This window comes from Erinaceus europaeus, chromosome 3 (genome assembly GCF_950295315.1).
Source record: "Erinaceus europaeus chromosome 3, mEriEur2.1, whole genome shotgun sequence".
In the NCBI taxonomy this organism is placed as follows: domain Eukaryota; kingdom Metazoa; phylum Chordata; class Mammalia; order Eulipotyphla; family Erinaceidae; genus Erinaceus; species Erinaceus europaeus.
Genome location: NC_080164.1, coordinates 52,314,549 through 52,329,186, shown reverse-complemented (window position 1 = coordinate 52,329,186; position 14,638 = coordinate 52,314,549). Strand labels below are relative to the sequence as shown.

General features: G+C 40.7%; 1 protein-coding gene across 6 annotated transcripts in view; it reads right to left on the bottom strand.

The window, feature by feature from the left end:
* Window positions 1-14,638, bottom strand: part of SERTAD2 (SERTA domain containing 2) — a 145,315-nt gene that overhangs the window by 58,495 nt on the left and 72,182 nt on the right. The window contains exon 2 of one of the 6 annotated variants that reach the window (XM_060187192.1): window positions 4,731-4,900. The exons of the other annotated variants lie outside the window; for them this stretch is intronic. The gene's annotated coding sequence lies outside the window, so the exon portion shown is untranslated. The remainder of the gene's footprint in view (window positions 1-4,730; window positions 4,901-14,638) is intronic. 6 annotated transcript variants of the gene reach the window in all.

The window sequence follows — 14,638 nt, the reverse complement described above, 5'->3', positions numbered from 1 at the left end:
AGACAGAAAAATTGAGAGGAAAGGGGAAGACAGAGGGTGAGGGAGTGACAGAAAGACATTGTGCTCTGGTTTCTCTGTATCTTTCTTTCATAATAAATAAAATATATTTTAAAAATAAGTAAGTAAATGTTTTAAAAAAGGTAAGTTCACACACAGGTTGGTAGTTTTGTGTCAAGGAAATTAAATGCTCTGAGAACATGAATGTAAGATATTTCAGCCAAAAATGTAGTCAAACTCAGCAGGGTATCTTATAACCATTAAAAAGCATTATATTTCGTTTCTGAACATAGTATGACTCAGTTAGAGCTTACTTCTAAATCTTTAACCATTTTTAGGGGGAAAAGGATTACAACACTATTACTAAGCAAAATACTAAAAATACTAAAACACAATGGGAGCTATTCTTCCCGTAGTACATATACAACTTCCATTGTTATTAAGAGAGTTGAGCACACACTCATTTGAGGGAAAAAAAAACTCTAATGCCTCAGAGCTATTATAAGTGATGCATTAACTTCTCAAGACTAAATAGGAAAAGCAGAGACTGGCTAGATTTACTTTTTTCAAATATGTACATGTCCAATCAATTATTTGTATTCATTTTAATCTTAAAAATTATCCCACATGAAAAGTTGCACCACTGATGGATTAGATCATAACACTCTTTACAGAAAAGCAAAGATAAGTTTAGTAAGTTTAAATAATATACTAAATAAAGGTTGCTGTTCCCAGCAAAGAACACATTTGAGTTGGGATCAAGTATGGGGTGTCAGTTTCAAAGCTACATAGAACCTCAGCAATAAAGCAACAGTCCTAGGTAATTTTTAAAAAATTCACAATTATGTGATTACATATTCACTACTAGATATGTAAATCAGAAAGTCTCTAAAGAGTTAAGTGCACTGCTTTGATATCTCTGTCCTTTGAAAGAGGATAGGTATGGTTGTGATGGGGGAGTTGGGGTTAAATCTAGACAAGGCCTGGTAAGCCCATTCAAGACTTTCATTTTAACAAAGAGTGAGATAAACAAAACAACACTGGGCCCTTATAATTGAGGAAAATCTGCAATGCTTGCAAATCATGGATACATTTCTTTTGTGGTGACATGTATGTTGAGATGGTTGACACTTTATTTTTAACTGTACCTTGCTAGAATGGTTTATAGTACTTTTGGATTAAACACTAATAAAACATGTTTAAAAGTAAAACATTTTCCCCCAATGGCCAATGACCTGGGCCTTCTAATGGCTTCATATGAGTTGGTTTTTAAAGCCTGGAAACTGATTGGGTGACATTTAATCTCCAAGATTAAAATCACTTAGTGAATATTGTATTGTTCCCCTGTTCTCACTGTCATTTTGGCATTTGGGGCCTCGCTCTGCTGCTTCTGCTGGCGTACTTACCAGCTAATGAAACCTAGCCCAGGAGCAGCTGCCTGAATCTATGTCAAACTGCATCTGGCACCCATCTATCTTCCAGCCATCTAAATTCACCTCTGAAATCATACAAAGCAGCGCAGCGCTCAGTGCAGACGCACTAACACACCCGTCTTTGTTTCATTAAGGCTGTAAAGCAATTTTAGACTTAAAGATCTTTTTTTTTTCAACTCATCACATATTTCAGACTGGCACTTTTTGAAAGGCATGAAAGAAGGCTTTTTTTTTTTTTTTTTAATCCAGAGACTATCAAGTCTTAAAAATAGCCCGTTAAAAATTTGGTAGACCATCATTAGCACAGTTTTGGCTAAAATAGTACATTTTAGGAGCTTGCCAGTAGAGACACACTGGTGCCGACAGATCCCAGACAAGGAGGCGAGTCTGCTTAAAATTCTTGAGTTGTCACGGTTATTAAATATGCTGTGCCACAAAACCTTCCACTACTCAAGATTTTCTCCATATCAACACTTGCTAACTGATGCAAAAATGCCGGTTTTATCAGGAAAACTATTTATTTACATGTACAAAGAACATCATTTACAAGAACCATGATAAGTGAAAAAGCTTTTCCTGAATGAAGGGATATAATGATAAGTACATGCATATATCATTTTTAATTATCTAGAAGCTTAAAGAGGAACTCTTAACTTTTTTAATTAGCTGTGTCACTCTGTAACAGCCCTTCTGGTGATAATGGTCTTTATAAAAGGGATACTATTTTCTTTTTTTTTAATTTATTTTATTTATTTATTCCCTTTTTGTTGCCCTTGTTGTTTTATTGTTGTAGTTATTATTGTTGTTGTTGTTGTTGTTGGATAGGACAGAGAGAAATGGAGAGAGAAGGGGAAGACAGAGAGGAGGAGAGAAAGATAGACACCTGCAGACCTGCTTCACCACCTGTGAAGCGACTCCCCTGCAGGTGGGGAGCCGGGGTTCGAACTGGGATCCTTATGCCGGTCCTTGTGCTTTAGCGCCACCTGCGCTTAACCTGCTGCGCTACAGCCCGACTCCCAAAAGGGATACTATTTTCTTTAATTGCATTGGCAGTGGTTTGAGAAATAAATATAACAATATGAAAGAACACATAAGAAAAATCAAGTCACAGATAATGCTTAAAGCAAACTTACTTCTTAGGGGAAAAGTAAGTGAAACAATAGCTTTTCTTTTACTCATTTACTGCTATATATATATATATATATATATATATATATATTCCATTCAGATAGTTTTACCTGCATTTTATACTTTTTATTGTATTATTTACCTTTACAATTACCATTCTAATTTAATTTTTTGTTTATTTATTAATAAGAGAGAAAGGAGGAGAGAGGGAAGGAGAACCAGAGAATTACTCTGGTACATGTGCTGCTGGGGACAGTTTATTACTGAATAGAAACAGAAAGGAATTGAGAGGGGAGGGGAAGACAGAGAGGGAGAGAGACACCTATGGCTCTGCTACACTGCTTGTGAAACTTTCCCCCTGCAAGGGGGAACTAAGGGCTTGAACCTGCAACCTTACACACTGCAATGTGTGTGCTTAATCAGGTGCACCACCGTCTGGCCCCCAAAGTGTTTCTTCTTGCATTTACTCTATTGCTCTACTGGCTGATTTTGACACAGCAACCAGAATGATCCTTTTTATTCTTTAAAGATTTACTAGAGCACTGTTCAGCTCTGGCTTATGATGGGTTGGGACTGAACCTTGGAACCTCAGGCACAAAAGTCTTTTGCATAACTATTATGCTGTTTCCCTGCACACATATGTCCCCCCCCACTGTCCTATTTATTTGTTTTTATGAAAGAGAGACTAGAGTCAAATTGTTTTGTGGAAAACTGGTAAATGTTATGCATGTACCAACTACTGTATTTTACTATTGACTGTAAATCATTAATCCCCCAATAAAGAAATAATGAAAAAGAAATAGAGAGAGAGTAGAGCACTGTATAAGTCTGGTATACGTGGTGCTGGGGATCAAAGCTGGAAGCTCATACTCTATTAGGAAGCTGTTTCTCTGGCCCCCTTTTTACATTTTTTTCAGTTTGTTTATTTTTAAAGACAAAGATACTTGCTGATTGAATGGCCAGAGCACTGCTCAAGGATATGGAACTCTGGGGTTAAACTCTGGGGGACTCATGCTTGCAAGTCCTGCATTCTACCTGCTGAGCCCCCTCTCCACTGCAAGATTATCATATTATCCCTCTATTCAGAATCCTCCAAATGCCTTCCATCTCAATCAAAGGCAGATACAAAGCCTTTGCAAAACCTTGGTAGGAAGGCATCACCTGTACTTTATTCTGTCTCTCTAATTTTACTGTGAAACTACGTTCCTGCATTTATTTATTTTTTTAAATTTATTTTCCTTTTTGTGCCCTTGTTGTAGTTATTGTTGTTGTCATTGTTAGATAGGACAGAGAGAAATGGAGAGAGGAGGGGAAGACAGAGAGGGGGAGAGAAAGACAGACACCGGCAGACCTGCTTCACCGCCTGTGAAGTGATTCTCCTGCAGGTGGGAGCCAGGGGCTCGAACCAGGATCCTTTCACTGGTCCTTGTTTCGCGCCACGTGCGCTTAACCCGCTGCGCCACCTCCTGACTCCCCCTGCACTCATTTTTATTCTAACTCTGACTTCATTTGTCTGCTAGTTCTTGAACATGTAAGACAACTTTTTAAAAAAATTTATTTATTTATTTATTTATTTCCTTTTGTTGTCCTTTTTGTTTTACTGTTTTATGGTTGTTGTCATCGTTGTTGTATAGAAGAGAGAGAAATGGAGAGAGGAGGGGGACAGACAGAGAGACACCTGCGGGCCTGCTTGACCGCCTGTGAAGCGACTCCCCTGCTGGTAGGAAGCCGGGGGCTTGAACCCGGATCTTTACTCCGTTCCTTGCACTTCGCACCATGTGCGCTTAGCCTGCTGTGCTACCACCCAGCTCCCGTAAGACAACTTTTTAACCTCACAGCTTCTAAGCTGGTTAGTTGTTTCTTCTGCCCAGAAGTCTTCCTTCATATACCAGAGCAGGACTTCTTCAAGACCTTGTTCAAATTATACTACCACTAAATCTATAAAACTTGTTTAAATTGTAAATAATGGGACTTGAAGATAGCTCACGTGGTAGGACATTGCCTTACCATGCACACTGACCAGATTTGAGTTCTCACACCACAGGGGAACACAACCCCCCTTTAAAAGTTGTAACTGGTGAGGCCGGGCTGTAGCGCATCAGTTAAACTCACACCTTACGAAGCGCAAGGGGACCCGCACAGGCATCCCGGTTCAAGCCCCCAGCTACTCACCTGCGGGGGTCTGGGGGAGGGGAAGATCACTTCATAAGTTGAAGCAGGTCTGCGGGTGTCTTTCTCTTTCCCTCTCTATGTCTCCCCGCCCCCAATTTCTCTCTGTCCTATCCAAAATGGCCACAGGAGCAGCGGACTCATAGTTCAGGCACTTAGCCCCAGCGATAATCCTGGAGGCAAAAAAAAATAATAATAATAAGTGGTTTGCTCTTCTCACGCCCTGAGGGAGTTGAGTACTGTACATCCAGAATATTCTACAGGAGCCCAAGCACTATGGTCTCAATCAGCCTGGTCCATCTTTTCAGGAAACTGGAGGCCCCTTAAGTGTCCCCTGAGGGCCTACAAAGTGCCTGGTAGGTGGGGCTGGACAGGGTTGCGAGGTGGAGGTGGAGAAGTCTCCTTCTTCCTAGCTCTGAGCAGAAGCTCTTTTTGTCATCTTGAAAGTATAGCCATGGTAGTTGGGCGGTAGTACAGTGAGTTAAGCGCACATGGTGCGAAGCGCAAGGACCTACTTAAGGATCCCTGTTCTAGCCTCTAGCTTCCCACCTGCAGCGGAGTCACTTAACAAGTGGTGAAGCAGGTCTGCAGGTGTCTTTCTCTCCCCCGTCTTCCTCTCCTTTCTCCATTTCTCTCTGTCTTATCCAACAATGACATCAATAACAACAATAACTACAACAACAATAAAAAACCAGCAAGGGCAACAAAAGGGAAAATAAAGAAATATATATATATATATATATATATATATAAAGAAAGTATATCCATATATATTCATCCTACCAGGTATGCCACTGCCCAGCCCCAATAGTTTTTAAAAGAATGGGTCAACAGATAGATAGATACCCTTTATTTGGGGATGTACAGTCAGCTATAGATCTTAATTAATAACATTCAATGGTCAGTCTCACTTAAGGTAACCCACAAGTTTTTTTTTAAAATATTTATTTTATTTATTTATTCCCTTTGTTGCCCTTGTTGTTTTATTGTTGTAGTTATTATTGTTGTCATTGTTGGATAGGACAGAGAGAAATGGAGAGAGGAGGGGAAGACAGAGGAGGAGAGAAAGATAGACACCTGCAGACCTGCTTCACCACCTGCGAAGCGACTCCCCTGCAGGTGGGAAGCCGGGGCTCGAACCGGGATCCTTATGCCGGTCCTTGTGCTTTGCGCCACCTGCGCTTAACCCGCTGCACAAGTTTTTAAGAATCTTTTGAGGGGCCAGTTGGTGGTGCACCTGGTATAGCACATGTGTTACCATGTGCAAAGGCCCAGGTTCAAGCCCCTGGTCCACAGCTTTAGGGAAGGAAGCTTCACAAGTGGTCAATCGTGCAACAAGTATCTCTCTTTCCCTCTCCCTTCCTCTTTGTATCTATCAGAAAAAGAAAAGGAAAAGAAAGGGGTGGAGGAGCTTTTGGGAGTGGTGGGGTCCTTATCCAGGCACCAAGCCCCAGCAAAAACTCTGGTGGGAAATACTCTGTCACACTTAATCCCTGAGATACATAGCACTTCAAGAATTCTTAGTAGCTAAAACCATAAAAAGGGCAGGAAGAATGATAATCCAGTTCTTAAAATTAGTTCTTCTATGGGCCAGTGCAAGTCTCCTAATCCTGAATATTTTATTCCATCTAATCAAACCATCAAAATTCCCCTACAGAAAAGGAATTCTTGCAAAGTTTTCTTTTGAAATTGTCCTAACAGTCTATCAACTCCAAATCTTTTGTCTGGGGTGAAAATTGATACTTCAGAAGGTAGAGGGTCAAAACCAAAAATAATACATATTCTTGAGAAATAAGTAGACAAACATATCACAAACTATGGACCTAAAAATTAGAATTGGAAGCTGAATTCATCTCTAATCCTGTAATCTTAATTTTAGTTGTTTTATCATTGTATACCTTTCTTCTACCCCAATGCAATACATGAAGAACAATTTTTAAAAAATGATTAAAGAATATAGCAGAACTGACCAGATTGGTTTTAGTATTTCTTCCTGTAAACCTGAGAAGCTCACCACCAGTTAAGTGTTTCAAAAGATGAAGAACAAAAAGGAAACTGAACAAGGCTGTTCAGTTATGTTATTTGACTCTAGAATTCTGTAATCCAAACAAAACCTACACAATTCATTAAGAAAATAATCAAATAGTGGTCTGGGATGTGGAACAGTGGATAAAGCACTGGATTCTCAAACATGGGATTCTCAAACATGGGGTCCTGAGTTCAATCCCCAGCAACACATGTACTAGACTGATGTCTGGTTCTTTCTCTCATTCCTATCTTTCTCATGAATAAATAAGTAAATTCATAAAAAAAAAAAAAAGAAAGAATCAAATAGAGGGGACTGGGTAGTAGTGCGTCCAGCTGAGCACATGTTACCATGAGCAATGACCTGGGTTCAAGCTCCCATCTGCAAGGGAGAAGCTTCATGATGGTGAAGCAGGTCTGTAGGTGTCTCTCTTTCTCTCTCCCTATCTACTTCTCCCCTCTTAATTTCTCTCTGCTCTATCAAATAATAATAAAGAAATAGTTTTTAAAAAGTTAACTAGAATATAACTGAGGAAGTATGGAAATGTATCATATCCCAGTGACTAAAAGATTTTTTTTTAACTTTTTATTAACTTTGATATGTCTTCAGCATTTACTTAACAGTACAATTAAGTAGTTTATTTAGATCATTTTTATTGAGGACAAAAATTTTCCATATACATATTTACTTTGCTATATCTAAATTCTGCCAGTGTGGATATTACTACAAATAGTGGTACAGAATATTTATCAGTGAACTTGATAACTGAAGAAAGCAGCTATGGAAGCTACATTATCACTGGGTATGTTGGTGGTTTCAGGTCTATAGTTTTATTTTTGGGGGACACGTCTTTGATTATAACCTGTTGGGCTAGAGGACACCTCATAGTAAATGTTGTATACTATGGAAATAGTTTGTCACACACCAAATCTACAAATGTGCAGCCTGTGATCTTCAACATATTTAGTTGGATTTTTATTGGAACACACACCACTATTCTGATTTCAAACTTTTCATCATTTGCTTTACATACCTTTTTGTTCAAAACTGGAGACAAAATAGAGAATTGAACATAGAATTTACCAAAAATATTGCTCCTCCATAATTACAAAATTATATTATCTTTTAAAGGAATATTCTTAAAATGCTTGAAAAAATACAATTGACCATAACTAAATTTGTAACAGACACTTGTTTAATATATATAGATAAAATATACATAATATACATATATGGCGTCCAGGATTATCGCTGGGGCTTGGTGCCTGTACTACGAATCCACTACTCCTGGCTGCCATCTTTTTTCCATTGTTGTTGCTGTTATTGTTGGATAAGACAGAATGAAATTGAGAGAGGAGGGGAAAACAGAGAAGGAGAGAGAAAGACAGACACCTGCAGACCTGCTTCATCGTTTTCGAAGTGACCTCCCTGCAGGTGGAGAGGTGGGGAGCCTGGAGTTGGAACCCGGGGCTGGAACCAGGATTCTTGCTCAGTTCCCTGTGCTTCCTACTATGTGCGCTTAACCCGGCGCGCTACTACCTGGCCCCCTAAATATGTTTTATTGTATCTCAGTACTTAAATCTCAAAACAAGGCTAGGCTCCTTAAAGAAAGAACGATAAGGAGTCGGACGGTAGAGCAGCGGGCTAAGCGTGGCGCAAAGCCCAAGGACCAGCATAAGGATCCGGGTTCCAGCCCCCGACTCCCCACCTGCAGTGGAGTTGCTTCACAGGCAGTGAAGCAGGTCTGCAGGTGTCTATCTTTCTCTCCCCTCTCTGTCTTCCCCTCCTCTATCCATTTCTCTCTGTCATATCCAACAACGACGACAACAATAGTATCTACAACAATAAAACAGAGCAACAAAAGGAAATAGATAAATATTAAAAAAAAAAAAAAAGGACGCTAAAGATGTCAAAAAACTAGTTTGGTTTTTTCTTTATGTTTGCCACCAGGGTTATTGCTTGTTGCTTGCACATGAATCCACCACTCCCTGCAGCCATTCCCCCCCCCCCTTTATTTGACAGAACAGAGAACAAGTGAAAGGGAAGCAGGAGAGGGAGAGACATACATTGTAGTATTTGCTTCACTGCTAGTGAAGCTTCTCCCCGGCAGGTGGGAACCAAGGGCTTGAACCTAGGTCCTTGAGCATTGTAGTGTGTGCACTCAACTGGATGCACCACCACCTAGCCCCTATATTGTGTTTTAATTATGCAAAAAGGAAATTATAATGGATAAATTTTATTGTTCTTTGCAAAGAATCATTTTTGGTTTATAAAAATGGTATTTGTTAAGATAAAAAATAATTTGTTGCCTATTTTATTGATTCTCTTAATTACTGTCTTCCTTCTACAAAATTTTGGATTTTTTTCCTAGTTTCTCTAGGTAGAACTTTACATAGTGGTGGCCGTGCAGTGGTGCACCAGGTTAAGCACACATAGTACGAAGCGAAAGAACTGGAGTAAGGATCTGGGTTCAAGCCCCTGTCTCCCCACCTGCGGGGGGTTGGGGGGGAGATGGGAGGGAGATGGAGGGGATGGGGAATGGGGGGTGGAGGAGATGGGGGAGATGGGGAGATAGGGGAGATGGGGAGATGGGGGAGATGGGGGCACGAGCCTCAGCAGCAGTGAAGCAGGTCTGCATGTGTCTTTCTCCCTCTCTGTCTTTCCCTCCTCTCTCAATTTCTCTCTGTCCTATCAAAAAAAAAAAATTAAATAGCTGATTTTGGACCTTTTGTTCTTTCTTAATATAACCATATGAAAGTATAAAAATTCCTCTAGCCCTGCTTTTTTTTTTTTTTTTTTTTTTGCCTCCAGGATTATTGCTAGGGCAGTGTCAGCACTATGTATCCACTGCTCCTATGGCTATTCCCTCTCCCCCATTTTACTGGATAGGACAGAGAGAAATTAAGAGGTGAGGAAGAAAGAAAGACACCTTCAGGCCTGCTTCACCACTTTTGAAGCCAACTCCCCTTCAGGTGGGGAGCCACGGTCTCAAACAGGGATCCTTGAGCTTCATACTTAACCTGTGAGCTACCATCCATCCCCGCTACCCCCATCCTACAACTTTTGAAATGTGATTTTTCAAAATTCAGTTATAATATTTTCCATTTTCTTCTTTAAACTTTTTTCTTTTAAGTGTGAAATTTATAGGGCTGGAGAGATGGTTCGTGGGGTATGCTAAATGGCTTTGCATGCATGTGCCCCAGGTTCAAGTACCACAGAAGAGTGAAGTACTTTGTGAAGCACCCCTCCCCCTCCCTTCTTTCTACCCTTCCCTCCCTTTTGTCTTCTCTTCCCTTCCCTTTTTTCTCTCTCTCTCTCTCTCTCTCTCTCTGAATGGAAAAGCAACCCAGGACAGCTGAAATTATCTGTGCACTAGGCCCTGCCAGCCCCCACCTTCCACTGTGAAGTTTCATTTCCAAATATTTGGGAGATTTCCCAGATCACCATAACTGACTACTCATTTGATTCTATTGTGGTCAGATAATGTATTCTCCTTCATGATTTCATTTTTTAAATCTTACTAAGACATTTTCTACAGTCAAGAATATAGCCTACCTTGGTGAAAGTTCTACTGGTATTTGAGGCATGTAGTGTGTGTGTGTGTGTGTGTGTGTGTGTGTGTGTGTGTGTATGTGTTGGGGGTGGGAGGTTGCTCTGTGAAATGCAAGCTGTTTGACAGAATTCCTGGTCTCTACCCATTAGATGCCAGTTGCACCTCCCTGTTCTGGCAATACAAAATCTCTCAGATATTGCTAAGTGTTCTCTGGGGAAACAAAATTACCCTTGCTTGTGAATCAGTGGCTTCTAGTAACTTTTTAAAAAAATTTTTATTTATTTATTTATTTTCCCTTTTGTTGCCCTTGTTGTCTTTTTTTTATTGTTCTTGTAGTTATTGTTGTTGTTATTGATGTGGTTGTTATTGGATAGGACAGAGAGAAATGTAGAGAGGAGGGGAAGACAGAGGGGGGAGAGAAAGATAGACACCTGCAGACCTGCTTCACCGCCTGTGAAGCGACTCCCCTGCAGGTGGGGAGCTGGGGGCTGGAACCGGATCCTTACGCGGGTCCTTGCGCTTTGCGCCACCTGTGCTTAACCCACTGCGCTACCGCCCGACTCCCCCTCTAGTAACTTTTATTCTAGGGCAAGATGAAGCCTATTTCTAAGATGTGACCTTTCTGGACTCTACTGAAGAACCCAAACATTATCATGCTCCACATGAGCTCCAGAGTACTCAGCTCACCAGTAAAGAATTACAGTTCTTTACCTACTTTACAGTGAAGGGGTAACTTAGCAGGCCTGATCACCAACTTTTGAAAAGTCTACTTAAAAATTAGTCCTTTGTCTGGCATCCAGAAACTTGGATTGCAGAAGCATTCCCAACCTAACTGGTAAGAGTGGTTTATGGTGCCTAGAGAACTATTTGTACAAAACAACATAGATATGCTGAAGCTTCTGTTTTCTTTATAAAAGCCTAGGATTTTGATATGTGTTAGGCAGAATATACCTATGTTATTAGACAACAGTGATGATGATAATGATGATAATAATAATAAACCCTGCTGCTAAGTCTCTAGTGAGCTTCCTTGGTAGACATTCCACACATGTTGCTATAGGTCACTGCTGTGTAAATTAAGTGTGTCCTGAGTGACTTCACCTAGAGAGGACTCTTGGAATCTCACTTTTCCCCCCTCAGACTTCATCCTATGCACCTTTTCCCATTGCTGTATTTGTGCTTTGTATTATTTCATTAGAATTGGCCTTAGCAAGGAGTATGACTATATACAATGTCCTTAGAGTCCTTCCAGAGAATCATCAACCTGATGATCTGGGGACCATCAGCAAACCTACTGGTGGAGTTTAACCACAAGCATGAACAGTTTAGTATTCAACAAAAGGCTCAAAAGACCCTTCTGCAGATGGATCAAGTTTCTCCACTTTTCTTCTTTTTTTGCATAGTACTCCCTTTTCTGGTACTCTGCCTAATAAATTATAATCTTTTTAGCTTCACCGAACTACCCCTCTCTGCTCAGCTCAGTTCTGATGTGGATGAGCAGAAAACTGTTAAGGATCTCAGGGCCTACTGGCTCCTTCTTTCAGAGGCCATGGTCCTCCAATACTCACTGTTTCGTTTGAAATCATTATTTTATACATTGTTCCCAGTTTCCCCCTTACTAGTGGCAGGTGGACAAGACCAGTAGAAAAAGAAACCCTCACTATAAAATATTTTATATAGAGATAAACCAAGCTAGCCTACAGTATAAAGTGGCTTTTTGCAATCCAGAAGCAGTCCAATGAAGCCACAAAAAAGAACACCATTAATTCTGCCTACTGGATCCAAGGAAGAGATAGCATTTGGGTTCTGCTTAGAGCATGGAAGAAAATCCACCTGGAAGAAACAAGGAAAGGCAACCACAAAATGAGTTAATTAGAGGAATAAAATATTAAAGTGGACTGAGTACTGACACTTGTTTGATGAGATTTTAACATACAATGAACATGGGTGGGGTTATTTTGGGCACAGTATTTATAGGGGTATATGTTTTGTTCTGTAGAGCAAAACTTTCCAAACCCCTTCACATTAAGGCACAAAGCAAAAGATAGTTGTGGGCTGGGGAAACAACATGTTTATGCAAAAGGCTTTCATGCCTGAGGCTCTGAGGCCCCAAGTTCAATTCTCCCCTATCCCCAACCTCAAAAGCCACAGATGAGCAGTTCTCTCTCTCTGTCTTTGTCTCTATTGCTATCATTAAATAATATTTTTAAAGGAAAAGATAGGGTCTGGGCAGTGGTACACCCAGTTGACCAGACACATTACCTTGTGCAAGCACCCAGATTTGAGCCCCCTCCCCACCTGTAGAAGGGAAGCTTCACAAGCGGTGTGGCAGGTGTACAGGTGTCTATCTTTCTTTCTCTTGCTCCCTTCTCAATTTCTCTGTCATATAAAAATAAAATAGAAATGGAAAAGTAAAAAGGAAAAATGGACTCATGGGGTCACTGGACTCATAGTGCTGGCACTGAATCCCAACAATAACCCTGGTGGCAATAAAGAAAAAAAAGAACATAGGAGTACACACCTCTTTTTGGTTGGGTGTTATGGAGTCCTTGGGGTATAACCCCAGGAGAGGAATTACTGGATCATATGGAAGGTCCATGTCTAGCCTTCTGAGAGTTTTCCAGACTGCTCTCCACAGAGGCTGGACCAATTTACATTCCCACCAGCAATGTAAAAGGGCTCCTCTGTCCCCACAACCTCTCCAGTATTTGTTGCTGCTGTCCTTTTTGATGTATGCCATTCTTAAAGGAGTGAGGTGGTATCTTAGTGTTGTCTTAATTTGCATTTCTCTGACAATCAGTGACCTAGAGCAGTTTTTCATATGTTTGTTAGCCTTTTGGATCTCCTCTGAGGTGAGTGTTTTGTTCATATCCTCTGCCCATTTTTGGATGGGGTCATTTGCTTTTTTTGGTGCTAAGTTTGCTGAGCTCTTTATATATTTTGGTGATTAGTTTCTTGTCTGATGTATGGCATGTGAAGATCTTCTCCCATTCTGTGAGGGGTCTCTTTGTTTAATAGATTCTTTGGATGTGCAGAAGGAAAGAGAGAGGCAGACTGGGAGTATGGACCGACCAGTCAACGCCCATGTTCAGCGGGGAAGCAATTACAGAAGCCAGACCTTCCACCTTCTACAACCCACAAGGACCCTGGGTCCATGCTCCCAGAGGAATAGAGAGTGGGAAAGCTATCAGGGGAGGGGGTGGGATATGGAGATTGGGTGGTGGGAATTGTGTGGAATTGTACCCCTCCTACCCTATGGTTTTGTTAATTTATCCTTTCTTAAAAGAAAAAAGAAAAAAAGAAGGAAAACATATTGTCCACCATGTTTCAGTGAACAATATACCTGTTAGTTATTGGACAGACCCAAAGAGGACTGGAGCAGTTTCCCTCACCTCACTAAGGATGAGGGCAAGAGGGGCCGAGTAGTGGCATACTTGGTAGAGCAGACATGTTACTACCATGTGCAAGGACCCAAGTTTAAGCTCCTCATCCCCCACCATCAGGGGGAAAGACTCGCATGCAGTGTTACAGGTGTCTTTCTTTCTCTACCCTCTCAATTTCTCACTGTCTCTATCCACTAGAAAAAAGGATAGGGGCGGGGACTGGATATGAAGTGTGAGGAAGAGAACTGCGGTTCCAGATGCAGATCATACACAGAGAGCTATCATAACAGAAGACTGAACACTTTAGGAGGGTAAACCAGCAAGGGATGTGAGGGAGAGGCAACAAGTTTAACTTAGAATATGCTGAGTCAGGACCCTGCAGAGAGTGTTTTTTTGTAATACCTCGGTAGAGATCCGGAGGAAGGTCCTACTCATTATGATTCATCCACCCACACATCCAAAATCCTACCCTTACCTGAATTAATTACTACCCTAGTATCATTTTCAAGTCACATGCTAAACGTCTTTTGAGCATATGAAAAAATAAACCCTACTGGATAACTTTGAAGAAGTGTGTCTATGAATTTAGGGGGAAAAATCAAAAGGTTAGATGGAATTGGAGTAGAAACATTTTTTTTTTTTAAAGTAACTAATCTAGTTTCTCATGGACCTTGATAATAATAGCATAGCCTCCTCCAGTTTTAAAAGTTAAGGTTGAGGGGGAGGGACACAACATAATGGTCATGCAAAAAGTTTCATACTTGAGGCTTCCAGAGCCCAGGGTCAATCTCAGGCACCACCCCATCATAAGCTAGAGCTGAGTAGTGTACTGATACAAGATTAAAAAAAAAGTAGGGGAGTGGGGATGGGAAGCATAGTGATTAAGCAAAAAGACTTTCATGCTTAAGTAACCAAAGTCTCCAGATTCAAAATCCAGCACCACCATAAG